The sequence below is a fragment of the Aquarana catesbeiana genome, linkage group LG06 (assembly GCF_042186555.1).
Source record: "Aquarana catesbeiana isolate 2022-GZ linkage group LG06, ASM4218655v1, whole genome shotgun sequence".
Taxonomy (NCBI): Eukaryota; Metazoa; Chordata; class Amphibia; order Anura; family Ranidae; genus Aquarana; species Aquarana catesbeiana.
This window is the reverse complement of record NC_133329.1, coordinates 93,658,532-93,679,333: the sequence shown is the minus strand read 5'-3', so window position 1 is coordinate 93,679,333 and position 20,802 is coordinate 93,658,532. Positions and strand designations below refer to the sequence as shown.

Here is a 20,802-nt window from a genome sequence, read left to right as displayed (position 1 = left end):
TCTCCATCCCTTTCTTTCTCTCTTTCTTTCTTTCTCTCTCTCCATCCCTTTCTTTCTCTCTTTCTTTCTTTCTCTCTCTCCATCCCTTTCTTTCTCTCTTTCTTTCTTTCTCTCTCTCCATCCCTTTCTTTCTCTCTTTCTCTCTTTCTTTCTTTCTTTCTCTCTCTCCATCCCTTTCTTTCTTTCTTTCTTTCTTTCTTTCTTTCTTTCTTTCTTTCTTTCTTTCTTTCTTTCTTTCTTTCTTTCTTTCTTTCTTTCTTTCTTTCTTTCTTTCTTCCTTCCTTTCTTTCCCTCCCTCTTTTTCTTTCTTTCTCTCTCCCTCCATCCCCCTTTCTCTTTTCTCCATCCCTCTCTCTCCCTCCCTCTTTCTCCCTTCCTCCCTCTTTCTCTTTTTTCTTTCCCTATATATTACCACATTCTCCACTATGTAAGTCATCTCAGATTCTATTTAACAAAACCCATTTTTGCCATGCCCAATATCTAGCGTAATTTAAACGACACTCATTTTTCGTCTACAAAATAAATGCCCTGCCCCTAATTAAAATAACACCCGCCTAATATAAAAAAAGTGTCGCTCAAAAACCCCCACCCCTCTAAGTGTCGCTAAAAATATTTTCAGAATGTTGGCAACTATGACAGAGCTCTCTCCAGCAGCACCTCCTTGGGCCTCAGCCTGAGGCAAGAGAGCGAGCACATAGCCCACCCCAAATATATATATATATCATATCCCAGAATGCACCAGTGGCCCTAAACCTCCTAGTGGGCAGCCTGTTTGTGAAATCTCATTTTATGGCCTGTTGTACCAGTGACACCTACTGGCGACAGTGCGAAATGCACAATCCAACTGAGCTTAGGGAAAGGCCAAATACCAACTACTATGCAATCAAGTCTGAGCTGCCTACAGCCCAGCCAAAAACAAAATTTTACATATTAGCCCCACTTTAGGACCAGGGGGCTGCACAGTGCATCACAGTGTTTACTTTTTTGCTTTTTAAACTTTATTGGAAAATTCAAAATATGACAATTTATTAAATCCTATTTATTATATCCTATGCACAACAGTTTGCTATATAAAAATGCAATATGCCTGGTGTGTACAGGGCATACAAAGATCGATGTTGAGCTTTCTATTCTATTCTGATTTTAAATATTTTCAAAATCGCTTAATGCACAGGTGTGAATGAGCTCTTAGTAAATTGACCCCAATGTGCAAAAGCTGTCGTTCCTTTGTCCCGTGGGCAGAAATGACAATCTATTCACATTCTCCATATATTTTAAGGAATTTTGCACCTTTCTGCACACCCGAAACCCTGCTATGACAGAAGGGTCTGGGCTTAACAGAAAGGGGTGGGGCTTGGTGGAAGTGACATTTCATTGGTTGAGGGGAGTCAGTCTCCACCCTGGTAGCTGAGGACTGCCTTAGAGGAGCGGCGGAATGGTGCTGGCAAGAAGGAAGCATCGTATGACATTTTTTTCACTTCTCTGCCTATTGAAAATCTGGATCAGAGGACTTTTTGTGTCCATGCACAAGGTTGACCATATGTTAAAGGCATCAGGTCCTGGTTTCCTTATTAGAAAGAAGAGAAAGGCATCTCTCCTTTTTTTTCCCCTCCCATAACAGCTCATAAAAGGAAATCTAGAGTCTGTTTATACTGTTTATAGGCCTATAGGTCTATATCAGCCTGATATAGGTAATCTGGGGCTCATCCACGCACTGCTTTGATCAACACAAGGACAATAAATCACTTGCTGTCTATGAGCCCAATTCACACCACACTGGGACATTAGTGTCCATTCAGGAAAAAGGTAGGCATTCCGTGTTTTTTATGCAGCACAACACACATAAATGCGTGTCAGTGTGCATCAACGCAACGCAACCATCAAAATACAAAAATAAAAGATGTTAGTATTAGGAATTTTGATGTGGCCTGTGCAGAAAAAGTGCATATAAAAAAAACTAATATCATCGCACAGGTATTTTCTGTGTTTTTATGTGAAGTTTACACAGATCTGCCAGACAGCAGAGCCAGGTGTATGACACCCTTTTTCATTACGGTTATAGAGTATAGAATTAATATAGTGGTGTTCTGTGGCCAGCCTCGGCCTTCTGATTGGACAGTAAGAAACAGCAAGAGATTAATGGGGTCATCCATCTGCTCACTTTTCACTAGTTCTGATGAAAACCAGGGATTCCCTCACTTTGGAGGGCTTTTCTCTCACTTCCTGTTTTGGCTAGGGGGCAGGAAGTGAAGGGAAATCTCCCCTATGGGACACAAATTGCAAAATAAAAAAAAAAAACAGAACAAAACCTGACAGCAGTTATAACCTTCCCTTACTGTATCAAAAAAAAAAAAAATACAGTGGAACCTTGGATTACGAGCATAATCTGTTCCAGGACAATGCTTGTAATCCAAAGCACTCGCATATCAAAGCGAGTTTCCCCATAGAAGTCAATGGAAACGAAAATAATTTGTTCTGCATTGACTTCTATTGCATGCAATACCGCATGTGGCCAGAGGTGGGGGGGGGGCGTCGGAGAGACTCAGAAATACTCGGAGACCACTCGGCTGCACTCGGAAACCCTTGGAAAGGCTCGGAAGCACTCAGGAAAAGAGTATTTCCGAGTATTTTCGAATGGCTCCGAATCATTCTGAGTGTCACCTGCGCCTCCGCACCTCTGGCCAAATGCGGTACTGCACACCGCAGAGGCTTGAATCCTACTCGTTTTGCGAGACAACACTCGCAAACCGAGTCAGAATTTAAAAAATAAATTGCTCGTATTGCGAAATGCTTGTTAACCGCGTTACTCGCAATGTACTTTTGTTTGGTGCCTTCATTAGACTGGATATCACATCCAAGATGGAGGTGCCCAGCAGCAGTCTCAGGGCTTTTGGATGTCTTTACAATTAAGGTTTTACAGGTAAATAAAATGGCTATAATAGGTTAAATGAGCATATGATCTTATAGAAAAATTTTTGTTGAAATGAATGGTCTGGTGACAGGGCCTCTTTAAACCAGTATTAAACCCAAAAGCAAACATCTATTCTAATGCAGCTTACCAATTCTTACATGTGGTGGCTGCGTTCGTTTTCTTTTTTTAAGATTTCTTTCTGCTATTTTTAGCTGGTAATCCAGCCAGCATGCCTTTTTTTTTTTCAAAAGCACAAGCTCTCCAGCAGAATGTATCAATTTACATGGATGAGACAAACAGTAGAAAAACTGGCAGGGGTGCTTAAAATGATCAGCTTTTATTTATTCATGTAAAACCTTTATCCCAAAAGTGTGTGAGCTGCTGGAGTTTGGCTTCAATTTGTTAGCGTATTTAAATCTTCTAATACATTTAACACCCTCCCCCTGGAGTGACAATGCTGCTGCCTGCTGTTCCTCCTGTGCTCATTCATCCAGAGTGGTGTCTCAGTAACTCAGGAGGTGTGTTACTGACCAGGTGAAAATAGGAAAGGAAGCCTAAAAAAGAAAACGAATGCAGCCACCACATATAAGGATTGATAAGCTGCAATGTAATACATTTTTGGTTTTGGGTTTAATAGCGCTTTCACCTCTCCATAGGTATTTGTCTGAACTACAGCAATGTCAGTCTCTAAAAGGAGGTAGTGGTGATTTATTTTTTCACATGACTATATTTACATCTAGGCATTTTCCTTCATTAAATATATTTCACTCAAGCTCTTTGAAATTGCTCGTGTAATTAAAGTTTGCCTCTCAGGAATTTTCCATAGTTAGTGCAGGAAAAGTGTAAATTGCGATGTTGTTATATAGGAGTAATTTTGTTTTATGCCGGAATAATTGAATCCTTAAGTCTCCTGGGGAAGGAAGGCCTCTCGTACTCTGAATGCTCAAAGCTTATTTTAATTCTCTTGTTTATTGGCTAAATTTGGCCTAGTGAAGGAAGGTGAGGCTACACCCCAATCAGATCTTTGGAGGTCACTATAGAAAACGCCCTTTAATGGTCTGACCAGCCACTGCGGCTATAAAGTAAATATCTACAGTTCTCATATTGGTGAAGTTATCTTGTATGAGGACCACCTGTAGGAGATATGGAACAAAAGTGGAAGGTTTTGTTTTTTTGGGAATAGCAGTAGATAATTGATAGTACTTTACTTTAATAAAAGGAAAGGAAGGAGCAATTCACTCAATGCAATCAACCAGCATCAACTTTACAGGCGTCAGACTACTATAAGCAGTGGCAGCTCGTCCATACGAGGAACAGGGGCGCCGCCCCACTAAGCCATGCGCCCGACCCCTAATCTACATGCAGGGCGCCGGACGCATGGATTCCAATGGGTTTTTTTTTCTTAAAGCACATGATTAGAGCCTGAGGCTCTAATTGGCTTAAAAAAAGGGTGGGCTTGGGGCACAGAGCACTGCGCCCTGAGCCCACCCAGTTGTGTGACATAAGCAAATTAATATTCGCTATTTATATTTGTCTATATAATATTTGTCTTCCAGATTCTCCTACCAGCCAATCAGAAAGTGGGTCCTGACACCCGATTGGCCAGGGAGTCTTAGGACTCCGTTGGTGTCATTGGTTTGCCACCCCCCATAATATTGAGCACCAGCAGCCACTGTATAAGAGGATTGGTTGGTTGCTGTTAGGGTTGCAATCAGTATTTTTCTTATACCAATTTAGTAAATGTTGGAGATGTCAAATTTAAAGTACTCGTGTATACCTCCCAAATTTAGAAAAGAGGGACAGCCTGGAGAATTGATAATAGGTTGTGAGCAGTATGCCGTTGTGAGAAGGGGCATGCATGGTTACATAGGGTTTAATATTGGGCATGGTTAAGAAGATTAAATATAGTAAACACTTCACACATTTACCGTAGTCCTTTGTACCCACAACATTCTCTGTAGTTACTTTGAGAGTCTTACAGACACACATAAATCTCAGGACAAAATATTTTTAAAAATTCCTCCATTACATATGCTTTCTGCCTGATCCTAAGTTAAAGAGGAACTTCATTAAAACAGTTGAAGGCTATGTTGCAACCAGCAATTGATTAGAAATTAATACTTGGTCAAGAGCATGTAACATCACACAGCATACAGGGTGCAGCAGGATAATATATTGCCCCTTACATTGCCGGTGAGTGAAAAGAAAAGAAATCCAGGGTTGGTGGTCAGTGGAAAAAAAAATTGCCTTGTGTCACTGGTCAGTAAACAAAAAAAAAATGCCCCGTTGTTGGTTGTCAGTGGGAGGAAAAGAATGCCCTCTGTTGGTCACCAGTGGGAGAAAAAAATGCCCTCTGTTGGTGGTTAGTGGTGGAAAATGCTTAGTGTCATTGGTCAGTTGGAGAAAAATGCCTGGTGTTAAGTGTCAGTGGGAAAATACCTAAACTTTAGCCGGGGGGGGGGGGGGAGCAAAATGGATCTGGTGTCAGTGGTCAGGGGAAAGAAAAAGTGTCACAGTGCCACAGTAACCCATGGAATGCGGCTCTCCGTAGGGGCACTCGATGCGGACGAGGAGCCAGGAGCACTGCTGGGGGACCCCAGAAGAGGAGGATTGGGGCCACTCTGTGCAAAGCAAGTAAGTATAACATGTTTGTTATTTTTTATTTTTTTTAAACAAAACCTTTACAATAACTAGAACTATAGGCAAAACTTTTTTTTCATTTTAGATAAAGTAAGGGAGGGTTAAAACCCCTCATATTTTTTTTTCATCATTTGTGTCTCATTTCGGAGATTTCCTTTCACTTCCTGTCCTATGGCCAAACAGGAAGTGAGATGAAATCCCTGCAAATTAAAGGGGTTGTAAAGGTAAGTGTTTTTTCACCGTAATGCATCCTATGCATTACGGTGAAAAAACACCTGGCAGTCACCAGCCCCCTAGCCCCCCCTGTTTTACCCCTTCATTCAGTCGGCGGGGACGCGCTGGCTCCTTCTCCACAGGCTCCCGGCTCTTGATTGGATAGATTGATAGCAGCGCAGCCATTGGCTCCCACTGCTGTCAAATCCAATGACGTGGGCGCCGGGGGCGGGGCCGAGTCCAGCATTCTGTGTCTATAGATGCAAATGCTGGACTCGGGCGCGCGCCCGCAAGGTAACCCCATTGGGGAAGCGCTTCTCCCAGGGGGTTATCAGATGTGGGGAGGAGCCGCGAGAGCCGCCGGGGGACCCCAAAAGAGCAGGTTCGGGGCCACTCTGTGCAAAACGAGCTGCACTGTGGAGGTGAGTATGACATGTTTGTTATTAAAAAAAAAAAAAATACCTTTACAATCACTTTTATATTTTAATCCACCTGACAGTTTCTTCTATCTCTCTGGACTCAGTTGGTGAGACCTCTCATCATCCCTGCTGGATTTTTATTTTATATTATGGATAATGTAACAGTAGGACCTGGAGCACAAATCTCACTGTTGTATAATGGAATCCATGGGCTGACTTAAAGTGGAACTTCACTCTCTCAATCAACATTTACTATTTTTAATCCTTATGCTGCTAGCGTTAGCAAATAGATATCATACTTACTTAAAGTAAAGTAAATGTTAAAGTTTTTATTTTGTTTTCACATTTGTTCAGTTACTTCCTGGTTTCTTGCCTAGGCAAATGGTGTCAAGGTGAAGAGGAAGGGAAAACCCCTCCTCCCCTCCAGAAGACTGCTGGAATATATCCCAGGAGTTTTCTGGCGGGCAAGAGGGGTTTTCTCAGCTATGCACACCCTCCTGCTTGTATGCCTGAGCTAAAGGCAGAATGATTCCAGATAGTAAATGCTACATGAATCATTTGCCCTTACTCAAGATGGACACAGCCAGAAATACTGGGGGGGTATTTTTCAAAGGGATTTCTCAGCAAAACAAAGCATGGAGACACTGATGGATGGGGGAGTTTGCTATAAATATTAAAAATGAATTAAATAGCATTTTTGCTTTGTGATGCTCAGATGCTGTGTAGTTCCGCTTTAAAGTGTTTGTTACCCCAACATTTCATGTTCCTGATACAGTATGTGGCTGCTGTATTATGAACTTGTACGAGAAAGTATCCTGTTCTCTTTGCATTGCTTCCTTTGTGTGAAATCCCTGGTGTTCCTGCTGGTCAATCTGATTTCCTATTTAAAACTGACCACACTAAACAGGAGAGCACACTGTGGTCAGTTCTCTAGCTATGCTGGGAGCTCAGCCTGCTCTCTTCCAATGATCAGACTTGTCCTGACTTGCCCCCGCTGCACAGCCATTCCCTGGGAAGATCTGTGTGGTGCTGCTTCTCCTCCCCCAGCTCTTATGCAGCTGAGAACAGAGGGAATGTGATCACTTACAAAAAAAAAAGGGAAAAGAAAAGGTATTTATAATTTTGTTTATCTCTATACAAAAATGTTTTGCCTTTAATTTCTTTTTTAAACTGAATGGGTTGTTTTACAAGGTGATCATTTACAATCACTCTAAGTTGGGACTAGTAGATTTTTAAATGAAATTCGAAAAAAACATTTGTAGAAAAATTCTCAGAACATTCTGTGATCTGACGAATGTCCTTTAAAAGTCATTCAAAATTTTTATTTGGTTTTAACATTCAATTGTGGAGTGAATGGACTTTCCTGAATGAAAACCGCATACACTGAAAAAATTTCCTTCCTACCCCTTCGAATTTTCTCGTCACTGCTGTTGACAACAAACAGATTTAAGCTCACTAATAATTAGAAATGCAAATGAAGGCTGCTCGGCTGTGCTAGATCATGTACCTAGTACGTGATGTGACACTTCCGGGTACAGGGCATGTGCACGTGCTGTTTGGGGCTGATGCCGAGGAGTGGGCGGGTGCGGATCCGTCACCTATGCTTTTCTCCTATTTGGTGTCTGGTATGACGCTGGCGGGGACCCACCCTTATCCTTGGGTATATTAGTCAGGGTCGGCCAGGACATTTACTCTCTATGCTTCCTTCAATACACAAGCATGCCTTTCTCGTTTCATTCCATGGAGACACAAATGTAAGTTTTCCCTGGTGGATTCCCATCACAGGGTCACTGTATGTTTTATGGCGATTGGAGGATCCTCCTTCATTTTTGGGTTCTCCTTGGGGGTCTGGTGATTCCAGTACCCCACTATCTTCACTATCCACATTATTCTTGTGCACTATCACCCTTTCCCAGTCCCCCTTACGGATGCACGGTGGTGGCATGTCTATCTATTTTTTCTTCCTTTCATCACCATATTTTCATTTTCACTCTTGATTAATTACTTTTTTTCATTCTTTTTCCACTTGGTTCAATGCCGCATACACACGGTCAGACTTCCCTACGTAAAATGAGATCTGGTCCTCAAATTTTTCGACAACAAAATCCGTTTGAGTAAATTCCGACCGTGTGTACACAATTCCGACGCACAAAGTGCCACGCATGCTCAGAATCAAGCAGAAGAGCCGCACTGGCTATTGAACTTCATCTTTCTCGGCTTGTCGTACGTGTTGTACGTCACTGCGTTCTTGACGTTTGGAATTTCCAACAAGATTTGTGTGACCGTGTGTATGCAAGACAAGTTTGAGCCAACATCCGTCGGAAAGAATCCATGGATTTTGTTGTCGGAATGTCCGATAGTGTGTACGGGGCATAAGTCAGCCTTTCGCAACCTTTTAACCCTGGAGAAACCCCCCAAAATAATTTTCAGGTCTCGAGGAACCCTTACTAAAACCAATTTATCAGGGGTCAATAGGAACAATACCCTTTATACTGGTGGCCAATAGGAAGAATGTCCCCCTTAAATTGGTGCTCAGAATGCCACCCTTAAAGACAGCTAAAATGATATTTGGTGTCATGCTGCTGGCTTTGCTAAGTGATGCTGAACCTCAAACTCTGTAGGCACCATCAAAAAGGTGGTTCATCAGCCACAGCTCAAGGAACCCCTAGCAACCTCTGGAGGAACCCCGGGGTTCCACGGAACCCTGGTTGAGAATGGCTGCTCTAAGTGGATAGCCCATACACCTATTCTAGACACTGAAACAACCATGTTGACATATAGCATGTACTCAATTACACGTTTTCACACATTTTTCAGATCCCTATGGGTTAGATGTGTTCCCAACTATTCAACATGGACATTATTTTGTCTATCGGGCTGCTCCTTGGCTTCTACCCAAGCCTGAATGAGATATTTCCTGCCTCAGCCCCGGGTCAGGTACTGCTTGTGACACCCTTTTTTTCCCCCCTTTTATAAGCTGGACTATTTTATGAGCTGACCTGTGAGTATCACACCCTTTGTCCTTTTATCCTTGTTTTATACAAGGGTTAGACCATTATGTTAATTTTGTCCACACTTACAGTTATATATATCCTTAGCAAACTCCTAATGAGTGGCCGTGAGCCATGAAAAGCGTAGAGTTACCAATGCTTTCAAGATGGTCTGACTTCTACATTTCAAACTTTTTATCTACTCCTTATGCAAACTTTATCATGTTTTTGTATATCCATGCAATATCAATTATGTGTTATGTCAGCTCTTTTCAATGGCCTTTTATGCACATTATATATCATGAATTTTGAGAATATGAAGTGTCCATTTTATATGTCAATACATTTTATACTCTATATGCTCTTTACATTACCATCTTCAATGTGACATGTTTTATTTAAAGTCCCACAACCATTGTTTGTTCTTTTGATCACTGTATTAGTGTCACTGGTTCCCACAAAGTGTCAGAAGTGTCCGTTAGTGTCCGATTATCCGCCGCAATATTGCAGTCCCCCTATAAGTCGCTAATTGCTGCAATTTTTTATTTATTTTTATGGTTGAACCAGATGGACTGTCTTTTTTTCAACCTGACTACCTATTACTAGTAAAAAATAAAATAAAAAAAATTCCAGTATATATCACATAGTTTGTAGACGCTATAACTTTTGCACAAACCAGTCAATATACGCTTATTGGGATTTTTTTTTTCCAAAGACATAAAGCAGAATACATATTGATCTAAATTATTTAGGAAATTAAATTTTTAAAATTTTTTATTGGATATGTTTTAAAGGAGAAATTTAAAAAAATATTTTTTTCAAAATTATCTGACTTTTTTTGTTTATAACGCAAAAAATTAAAAACTTAGTGGTGATTAAATACCATCAAAAGAAAGCTCTATTGGTAGGAAAAAAAGGACATAAATTGTATTTGAGTACAGTGTCACACCGCGCAATTGTCAGTTAAAATAACACAGTGCCTTATCCCAGAAAATGGCCTGTCATTAAGGGGGTAAACCTTCCGGAGGTCAAGTGGTTGAAATTTAAAAAAAAAAATTAACAAAATTCTAATAGAGCTTGGTCAGGTTCTTATATTTAAAAAATGGCCTGGCACTTTGGGGTTGACTGACCCTATAAGATGAATGTCGGTTTATAGCCCCTCTTCGATCCCCAGTTGGGCTGTTTTTGGCATATTTTTCATTGCCCACAGTACAGAAAGCTGTCTTTGTAACTGTTTAGTATAGAATTCACTTGTAGCCTTTGCCCAGCTGGTAGGATCTTTTGAAGGGTTCCTAGTTTTCTGGCATAGACCTCCTTGGCTCCAGACTGTCATGAGGCGTTCGGGGGCAAAGGGGAGATGTTATGAAAATGATTTCACTCGCCACCCCCTTGTCGCTAATTGAAAAGCCTTGAAGTCAGCGGGAGCCGTTTTTATTCCAGACGGATCATTTCCTCATTAGGGACCTCATTAGCATATCCATCCCCGGCTTAAAGGCAATTAAATTTCAGCCGGTGAGATGCAGGCTTTGGATCTGACGAGGAGAAAAATCAGAAAAGGGAACAAAATACAAAAACTCAATAACAAAAAAGAAACATACAGTATATATAAAAGGAAATAACTTAAATACACTTATAAAAGCCAATTATTTTTGGGGAAAGAGCTGCTTAAATAAATATATATATATATATATATATATATATATATATATATATATATATATATATATATATAAATACACACACACACACACACACACACACACACACACACACACACACAAAGAAGCATAACTATATCTGCACAAGAAGATATTTGACAAGTTCTCTATGTATCCTATGTTCCTGCTAGCTGTCATGTCAGGATGAGGTGCCAGTTGGCAAGATTCCAGACGCATGAAGGAAAATATCATTCCCCCATTTTTCTTTTTAATTTTATATACATACCTGTTAACCAATTCAGACATTTATAAAATTCACTATTTTACCTAAAGTATTGGGACCCCTCCTTTACACGCAAATGAACTTTATTGGCTTCCCAGTCTTAGTCTGTAGGGTTCAATATTGAGTTGGCCCACCCTTTGCAGCTATAACAGCTTCAATTCTTCTGGGAAGGCTGTCCACAAGGTTTAGGAGTGTGTCTATGGGAATGTTTGACCATTCTTCCAGAAGCGCATTTGTGAGGTCAGGCACTGATGGTGAACGAGAAGGCCTGGCTCGCAGTTTCCACTCTAATTCATCCCAAAGGTTTTCTATTGGGTTGAGGTCAGAACGCTGTGCACGCCAGTCAAGTTCCTCCACCCCAAACTCGCTCATCCATGTCTTTATGAACCTTGCTTTGTGCACTGGTGCACAGTCATGTGGGAACAGGAAGGGGTCATCCCCAAACTGTTCTCACAAGTTGGGAGCATGAAATTGTCCAAAATGTCTTGGCATGCAGAAGCCTTAAGAGTTCCCTTCACTGGAACTAAGGGGCCAAAACCAACCCCTGAAAAACAACCCTCATAATCCCCCCTCCACCAAATGATTTGGACCAGTGCACAGCTCGTGCTGTAGCTGTCATTTGGTTATAGCGTGGGTGTGAAGGGGTCAATGACATCCCAAGCACAGGCTAAGGTCTAAAATTTGGTGCTTGAAGTTCTTTGGCATTACAAACATGCATAGGTCAGCACATTCAAGCGTTTGGGCTGCCCCATGCGTGGCACACCGAACTAGTGGGATCCACTCTGCGGAATCACTAGTAGAACAGACATTCCATTATTTGTTCATCACTAAAGCTGGCCTTGTGCTTGTAGATTCTCGATTGAACGTTCGTATGAAAATTCTCAGCACATTTGATGACTTGATGAATGTCTGTCAAAAGTACTTCAAAATTTCCTTTGCTCCTAACATTCGATTTTGATATGAATGTAATTTCCTGAATGAAAACTATGTTCCCTGTTAGAAAGTTGTTGAGAGACACTATCCATCCTGCTCCTTTGTATTTTCTCATAACTTTGGATAAAAACGAACGTTAATTGGACCTCGCTAACCTTTAGAAAATCAAATGAAGGTTTGTACAATGAAAAATTCTGAACAAAATTCTATGTATGTCCAGCTTAAGGTGGAGATTTTCCTAGACTAAAAAAATCTAGATGAGGATCTTGGGTTCCACTTTATCCAAGATCCACTTTAAAGGAGTTGTAAAGTCTCCAGGTTTTTCACCTTAAAGTGGAGTTCCAGTTTTTATTGATCCGAGCATAGTGCATTATTAAATAAAAAAACAATTATATAAGGTTAATAGTGGATGTTGCTAAAATATAAATTTAACACTCACAAGTTTGTCCCTCTTGTTGTGGCTGTTGCCATCATGATTGTGGGCATGTGAAGCCCAATCGATAACTCTTCCGGGATAAGCGTTGGAGAGGTGCATGCTGGGTAACCAGCATGCACCTCTCGGTCTCGCGCATGCGCGATTCACCGGCGGCCATAGCGATTTTTCATCACAGTACTACCCATAGACTCCTGGGAAATGATGACACATAATTTCCCAGGAGCACAGGCGAGGGAGGAAGTGACGAGGAGCTCCGTGGACCAGAAAGTGGCAGATTAGGAGGACTACATAGCAACAGGACATTTCTGGAAAGTATAAAAAAACTTTTTTCTCCAAATGTTTCTTTATAGGTTTAAAGGAGTCTGATTATGGAAAAAAAATTCAGGGTGGAACTCCGCTTTAATGCATTCTATGCATTAAGGTGAAAAACCTTCTGTGCTGCGGCTGCCCCCCAGAGCCCCCCCCCTTTTACTTACATCGTTCTAGCAACGAGAACGAGCCCAGCAGCTCCAGCCATTGTCTCGGGTCCTCATTGGATGGATTGATAGCATCAGAAGCCATTGGCTCCCACTGCTATCAATCAAATCCAGCGACATGGGAGCCAGGGGGCGGGGCCGAGTCCTGGACACAGCAGTAGGACTCAGTAGCACACCCGTGCAAGTGCCCCCATGGGAAGCGGCTCTCCGTGGGGGCACACAATAAAGAGGAGGAGCCTGGAGCGCCGCCTGGGGACCCCAGAAGAGGCAGATCGGGGCCACTCTGTTCAAAACCCTTGCACAGAGCAGGTAAGTAAACCATGTTTGTTATAAACAAAAAAAAAAAAACGCACCTTTACAATCACTTTAAAGCTCCATTCACATTGGCATAACTCCAAGGTCACAGAATTTCCAGTGCGACTTTTGGTCTGACTTTGATCTGACTTTACACTCAGTGGATCTAAGTTGCATCAAAAGTCTCACCAAAGTAGTGCAGGCACCTTTTCAAAGTCGCTGTGACTTTAAAGAGGAGCTCCAGTCTGGGAAAAAAAATGTTTTAACTCCTCCCAAAAGCCAGCCCAGTGCTTGCATCAGAGCTGAGGACTCTTGAGAGGAGGACTGAGGAAGGGTGCTGTGATGTCAGCTATGGTCTGCTTGCATTGCATAGAGAAGCACCGAGACATCACTGATCACATCACTGGGCCTATAAAAAGCATAGCTCCCATCTGTCCCTAATTTCGAGGGACTATCCCTGATTTGGAATAATGTCCCTCTGTCCTCATTCCTCCCTCATTTTGGTCTGATCTATATAGATGTATATAAAATGCACTTTTTATCTATCAAAAGTGTTTCCCAGCGCTAAACCTTTTATCTGATTTCTAAATTGCTGCATTCGTAAATTCCAAAAGCCAATATAAAGGAATAGTAGTGGTAAAAAAAAAGCACTTGTGGGTTCAACCAATCTTGTTTTTTTTGTACAATTCTCCTATAAGGGGGCGTGGCAAGGGGTGTGTCCTATGCCTGCATACTTTTGCTGATAGGTGTCCCTCAAAAAGTTGGGAAGTATGTAAAAAGTATGCAACAAAAACAGAAATGTTTTATTCAAAAAAGTCATTAGCATGTTAGTAAGGCGTGAACGAGGATCTAGGGAAGGCAAAATATAATCAGATTAAATTTCAGCCTGGCTTGGCTGCCCATGTGAGAGTCAGTCCCTGTATGGCGGAGAGGCAGAGAGATGAAACAGATGCATTTTCCCAGCTCTCGGGGTGTGAGATGGGACCTGGCAGGCGCTGGCTCTCATGGAGAAGGACAGCCAACACGGTTGGCCACAGGAAAGCTGCGCAGCTAATGGGCTGTCACTTGCTTGGTCTTGGCAGCGCCGGCACCTTGGATGACCCGTCTGAGGTTAATTTTCTCATTACCGCACAGCGTGCCGCCGAAACTCAGCCCCCTCCCCATGCAGCGTACAGGACAATCGCTGCCTGTCGAGCGAATAAGATTGTGCTCTAATCCAGAAATAACAGCATATGTTCAGAATGGAGGGTATAGAAAAGATGATTGACACAGGCAATGCAGAGGAAAAGACAAAAGTCTCTGCAGCCATCAATCATAGCAAAGATGACGGGCGCGTCCTGATTGGTGGCTGCGAGCAACAGACTTTTTTTTTTTTTTTTGCCTCCAGTTTTCATGCATAAAGCTAAAAAGATGTCGCTGTATTTAAATCCAGAATCCTTTTGTTTTATTAAAATGGAAGTGTCATTAACCGTTTGCTGCAAAGCATATGTCCTGAGCAGCAAGCAGATACAGTAAAACCTTGGTTTGAGAGCGTTTTGCAAGACAAGCAACATTTTTTAATACATTTTGACTTGATATACAAGCGATGTCTTGATATAAGAGTAGCGTCATGTCACAACTGAGTATAAAAGAGAAGAGAGGCACCTCTAAGTGTAGCAATACAGTTACATTTAATGAAGGTACAATATTTAGCAACATATTGCTACACTTAGCCCCGGTTCACACAGGGGCGGCTTGTCAGGCGACTTAGCTGCCTGACAAGTCGCGTCCCATTCTGTACTACGGAACCGCTCTAATAGGAGCAACGCAAGTCGCTCCGACTTAGAAAAAGGTTCCTGTACTATTTTTGGGGCGACTTCAGGCGACTTGTATTGACTTCTATACAGAAGTCGTTTTGCAAGTCGCCGCTGAAGTCGTGTGCCTCGGTGAGTCGGCCTGCAAGTCGTGTTGCCCCTGTGTGAACCGGCAGTAAGAGGCGCATCCCTTCTCTTTTATACTCTGTAGCTCCTGCTGGATTTTGCTTCTAATCCCATTGAGAGGGTGTAGCGTCACATATGGCGACCCATCACATTTGGCTACCCGCTGGACTGCGCTTGCGTGACGCCGCCATATGCGTTCCAACACTGTGGCGATCTGAGCTTGCGCAGAATTTTGTGGCCACACCCCTGAGTCCAGGTTCAAGCCCCACCAGCCAAGTGGACATAGAGTTAGATTATAATTATGCCGAGTGAAGCGAGGCTGTGCCGGAAGCGTGGCGAGCGAAGCGCGGCAAGCGAAGCGAGCCCGCGAGGGGCCCTGTGGCAAAGTGGTCTTACAACAGTGTTGAAACGCATATGGCGGCGTCACGCATGTGCACTCCAGCGGGTAGCAAAATGTGATGGGTAGCTGAATGTGACGTGACAGGGGCTTCCATTTGCGGATGGACATTTTATGGTTACACAATCACATTGTTATAATCTTTTTATAAGGACTATAAACTGAAGGCCCTATGAATAAATGGTTGTGGATCGAATCATCTGAGTTTCCATTATTTCTTATGGGGAAATTTGCTTTGATATACAAGCGCTTTGGATTAAAAGCATGTTTCCGGAACAAATTATGCTCCCAATCCAAGGTTTTACTGTTTTTTTAAAGCCAGCAATCAGTGATCATTTTTACAGAGCTCAGAAATAATGTCTAAAACGCACCAATAGGACACCTGTTTGCATTACAAAATGACATTATAATTTTACATGAAAAAAAGTAGCTTTTCCTGCCATGTATAGAAATTGCTGCTTCCAAGCTTCTCCCCTAAAGATTAGGCAAAGGCTACATGCAGAGTGAAGTATTGGATAATATGTGAAGCTGCGCTATACCAAAAAAATTAACTAATTTATATACCACATAGAATATATAAAAATATATAATATTGATCCGATGAAGGTTACGTATATATGAAATAATAGTGCATCAACCACAATATAAATGTGAATCTGAAAATCTTGTAAAGTTCTAGTGACTTGAAGCAAATCTCATACACCGCCACAGAATAGTGCACCGCCACCCAAATTGCGTGCAGACAAGACAGAAGAAATGAATCACCGCTCAGGTAGACCTGATTCCAGGTGTATGTTAGTAAATCCTTCAGAGGAGGGGACTCCCAGGTGCTGGCTAAATGCAAATTGAAGCAAGGTTTGGAACAGGAAAATCTGGGTGCCGCACACCGGATAAAGTTGAAAAATCTTCTTTATTGTAAAACTTGGATCATCAAAAATACAGGACAATTAGGCAGATAGTACAGACACACTGACGCGTTTCGCACTCTAAATCGAGCGCTTAAGCCACTGGGGTTTTTATTTTTTGCTAAACAAAAGCTAAGCTTTTGCTATTTTTTTGCTAAAAAAGACCCAAAATTTTGAAAAAAAAAGTTTTTCTTCTGTTATAAAATTTTGCAAATAAGTCCTTTTTCTCCATCACTAATGTGCACTGAAAGGCAACACTGATGGGCACTAATAGGTGGCACTGATAGGCATTGATAGGCAGAACTGATGGGCACTGATTGGCGACACTGATGAGGAGGCACTGATAAGCAGCACTGATGGGCACTGATAGGCAGAACTGATGGGCACTGATTGGCGGCACTGATGAGGAGGCACTGATAAGCAGCACTGATGGGCACTGATAGGCAGAACTGATGGGCACTGATTGGCGACACTGATGAGGAGGCACTGATGGGCACTGATAGGCAGCACTGATGGACATTGATAGGCAGAACTGGTGGGCACTGATTGGCGGCACTGATGAGGAGGCACTGATAGGCAGCACTGATGGGCACTGATAGGCAGAACTGATGGGCACTGATTGGCGGGACTGATGAGGAGGCACTGATAGGCAGCACTGATGGACACTGATAGGCAGCACTGATGGGCACCGATGAGGAGGCACTGATAGGCAGCACTGATGGGCACTGATAGGCAGCACTGATGGGCGGCACTGATGAGGAGGCACTGATAGGCAGCACTGATGGGCACTGATAGGCAGCACTGATGGGCAGCGATGAGGAGGCACTGATAGGCAGCACTGATGGGCAGCGATGAGGAGGCACTGATAGGCAGCACTGATGGGCACTGATAGCCAGCACTGATGGGCATTGTTGGGGCTGCACTGATCATCAGGACACTGATGATCAGTGCCCTGATTTTCAGTGTAGATGTCCCCTTTCACACTTGCTGGTTACTGGCTCTCCTCTCCTCATGCTGTGACAGCGCATGAGGAAAGGAATGCCAATAACCGGAAAGTGTGTGTTACATTGTAATCAACTGTAATTGGACACAGCTGATCACATGGTAAAGGTCTGCTGTGACTCTCCCTGGGACAGAAGTCAGTGCTACAGAGGAAGCATCAGTTTATGTGACTCCTGCTCCCTCCACGGCCGCCTGCTTCCTCTTCTGCTGGTGCACTCCATGCACTCTGATTCTCTGGGATGGCGAGTCGGCAAGTCCAAATCGTGATAAACAGGGTTGCCGACCCTGGGCATTCGCTTCCCTGGTTTGAGGTTGAGGGCCACATTAGAGGGCTGCAAGGGCCACAGGTTGACCACCCCTGGTACAGGCCCATTAAAAACAACGGGCTGCATTTAGATATGTAAAAAGAAAAAAAATGCCTGAATGTTTAAAAAAGTTGCGTTTTTTGCATCCATGTGTAAGAGCCCTCTGGGGAAGTGGGACTTTACAACAAATACGATGTTGATCTTGACACTTACAGCCTGGTTAATGAGGACCATAAAGTACTAATAAATAGGTATGACGGGTGAAGACTGCCCTGCAGTGATCGCCTACGAAGGACTTCCACGTTTCTGCAGAACATCTTTCCTCCGAAGGATGGAGCTCTCCTCATGAATCTCCTCCTGACTCTATCTGGGATGCCCGCTGCCTGTCTCCGGGGAATGGCAGATGTCGTTATCTTGTTTCATGTTTTATTGTTTTTTTTCCGTTTATTTCATTCACATAAAACATTGCCGCAGAGCCATACCCTCCCTTTATTGTCTGCTGCATAAAAACACAGATGCAGATTTCATAGTATAAAAAGGTAAATACATCCCAGCGAGGAAAACTTCAAGGAGATCTCCATTCTTTGTTCCTCCATTCATAGTCTACATTGGGGTTTATTAGTGATACGCTGCAAACATTTATAAGGAGGAAAATCAGCTGGGAAAAGCCAGAAAGCTTGGTATTCCATAATGAGCGCTACAGATCATATTTTCATGGGTCATTGTGGTCAGTCTGAGGTGGGCTTCTAGGGCTCGTTTGTTCTTGTGGCTTTACTGCTGCCCTCTGGCAGGTGGCCAGAAGCCAACTTTAGCTCTCAAAATGCCAACCCACCACGCTGCATTTGTGTGTGTGTTTCATGTGGTTGCAGGACGATTGCACCCCATTCATTTGTTACTGTGTGACAATTTCCTTTTTGCCACGTCTGCAAAGGCATCATGACCACGGCATGGCACAGGACAGGATACTGCCGTGAGCGGCTGCATTTCTGTGTCTAAGTGAATGCTGTTTGAGAAGTAAAACTGCAGCTCAACTGCCTGCTATTAACAAACCCTCTGGCCATCCACGTGAACGAGCCATTGGAGTTGCTTCAGATATTACTGCAACCTTTGCTAGCCATCTTGTGGCATGCAACCGCCCTCTCTCAGAGCCTCACTTTTTCATGCAGTGGGGTAGATTTACTGAAGGAGTAGAGGTTTACAAAGCAAAGTCAATGTTTACTTTCCAAAGTACAATTCATCCGGAAAGTACTCACATTGCTTCACTTTTTCCACATTTTGTTATGTTACAGCCATATTCCAAAATTCTACAAACAATACCCCATAATGACAACGTGAAAGAAAATTGTTTGAAATCTTTGAAAATGTATTAAAAATAAAAAATAAAAAAAAAATCACATGTACATAAATATTCACAGCCTTTGCTCAATACTTTGTTGAAGCACCTTTGGCACCAATTACAGCCTCAAGTCTTTTTGAGTATGATGCTACAAGGTTGGCACACCTATTTTTGGGCAGTTTCTCCCATTTTTCTTTGTTCAAGCTCCATCAGGTTGGGTGGGTAACATCGATGCACAGCCATTTTCAGATCTCTCCAGAGATGTTCAATCGGGTTCAAGTCTGGGCTCTGGCCTGGCCACTGAAAGACATTCACAGAGTTGTCCAGTAGCCACACCTTTGTTATGTTGGCTGTGTGCTTACGGTCATTGTCCTTTTGGAGGGTGAACCTTCGCCCCAGTCGGAGGTCCAGAGCGCTCTGAAGCAGTTTAAATCAAGGATGTCTCTATACATTTCCGCATTCCCTCGATCCTGACTAGTCTCCAAGTTCCTGCTGCTGAAAAACATCCCCACAGCATGATGCTGCCACCACCATGCTTCATTGTAGGGATGGGATTGGCCAGGTGATGAGCGGTGCCTGGTTTCCTCCAGACATGACGCTTGCCATTCAGGCCAAAGAGTTCAAACTTTTATTTCTCATGGTCTGAGAGTCCTTCAGGTGCCTTTTTGCAAACTCCAGGCGGGCTGTCTTGTGCCTTTTACTGAGGAGTGGCTTCTCTCTAGCCACTCTACCATACAGGCCTGATTGGTTGAGTGCTGCAGAGATGGTTGTTCTTCTAGAAGGTTCTCTCTCCACAGAGAAATACTTAAGCTCTGTCAGAGTGACCATTGGGTTCTTGGTCAACTCCCCCGATTGCTCAGTTGGGCCTGGCGGTCTGCTCTAGGAGAAGTTCTGGTGGTTCCAAACTTCTTCCATTTACAGATGATGGAGGCCATTGTGCTCATTGGGACCTTCAATGCTGCAGAAATGTTTCTGTACCCTTCCCCAGATCTGTGCCTCCATACAATCCTGTCTCGGAGGTCTACAGACAATTTCTTGGACTTCATGGCTTGGTTTGCGCTCTGACATGCACTAGTAACTGTGGGACCTTATATAGACAGGTGTGTGCCTTTCACAATCATGTCCAATCAACTGAATTTACCACAGGTGAACTCCAATCAAGTTGTAGAAACTTCTCAAGGATGATCAGTGGAAACAGAATGTACCTGAGCTCAATTTTGAGTGTCATAGCAAAGGCTGTGAATACTTATGTACATGTGATTTTTTCATTTTTTATTTTCAATAAATTTGCAAAGATTTCAAACAAACTTCTTTCACGTTGTCATTATGGGGTATTGACCTCTGGCGGCTCTTAAAGGAACCCCGTACCCATACGGGGGTTTCGCACAGCAGTGCCATTGTGCCGCAGTATATGTACGCGAGCCGTTCGGGAATCGGTTAAGAGGAGGTTCCTGAAATATTTATGAGGCCTTGGCCAATCCCCAGTAGTGTGCTGGCAGGGGGCAGAGTTTACCTCGTAGATAGGCATGAGCCATGCCAGCAGGGCAGTCTGGTGGAAGATGGAGATACAGTGCTGAGGAGGCTGTCAGTGGCCCTAAGGGGTGCCCCCTAGTCTGCGGGGGTGACCTTGGTCCAGGGCTCAGGTGCTGGAATGATCCTGCCACAACACACAAAGGAAGCCCTTC

The 20,802-nt window shown here is 43.0% G+C and overlaps 1 protein-coding gene across 1 annotated transcript in view; it reads left to right on the top strand.

Moving 5' to 3' along the window:
• HS3ST6 (heparan sulfate-glucosamine 3-sulfotransferase 6) overlaps positions 1-20,802 on the top strand; it is a 111,152-nt gene that overhangs the window by 72,605 nt on the left and 17,745 nt on the right. The window lies entirely within an intron of this gene.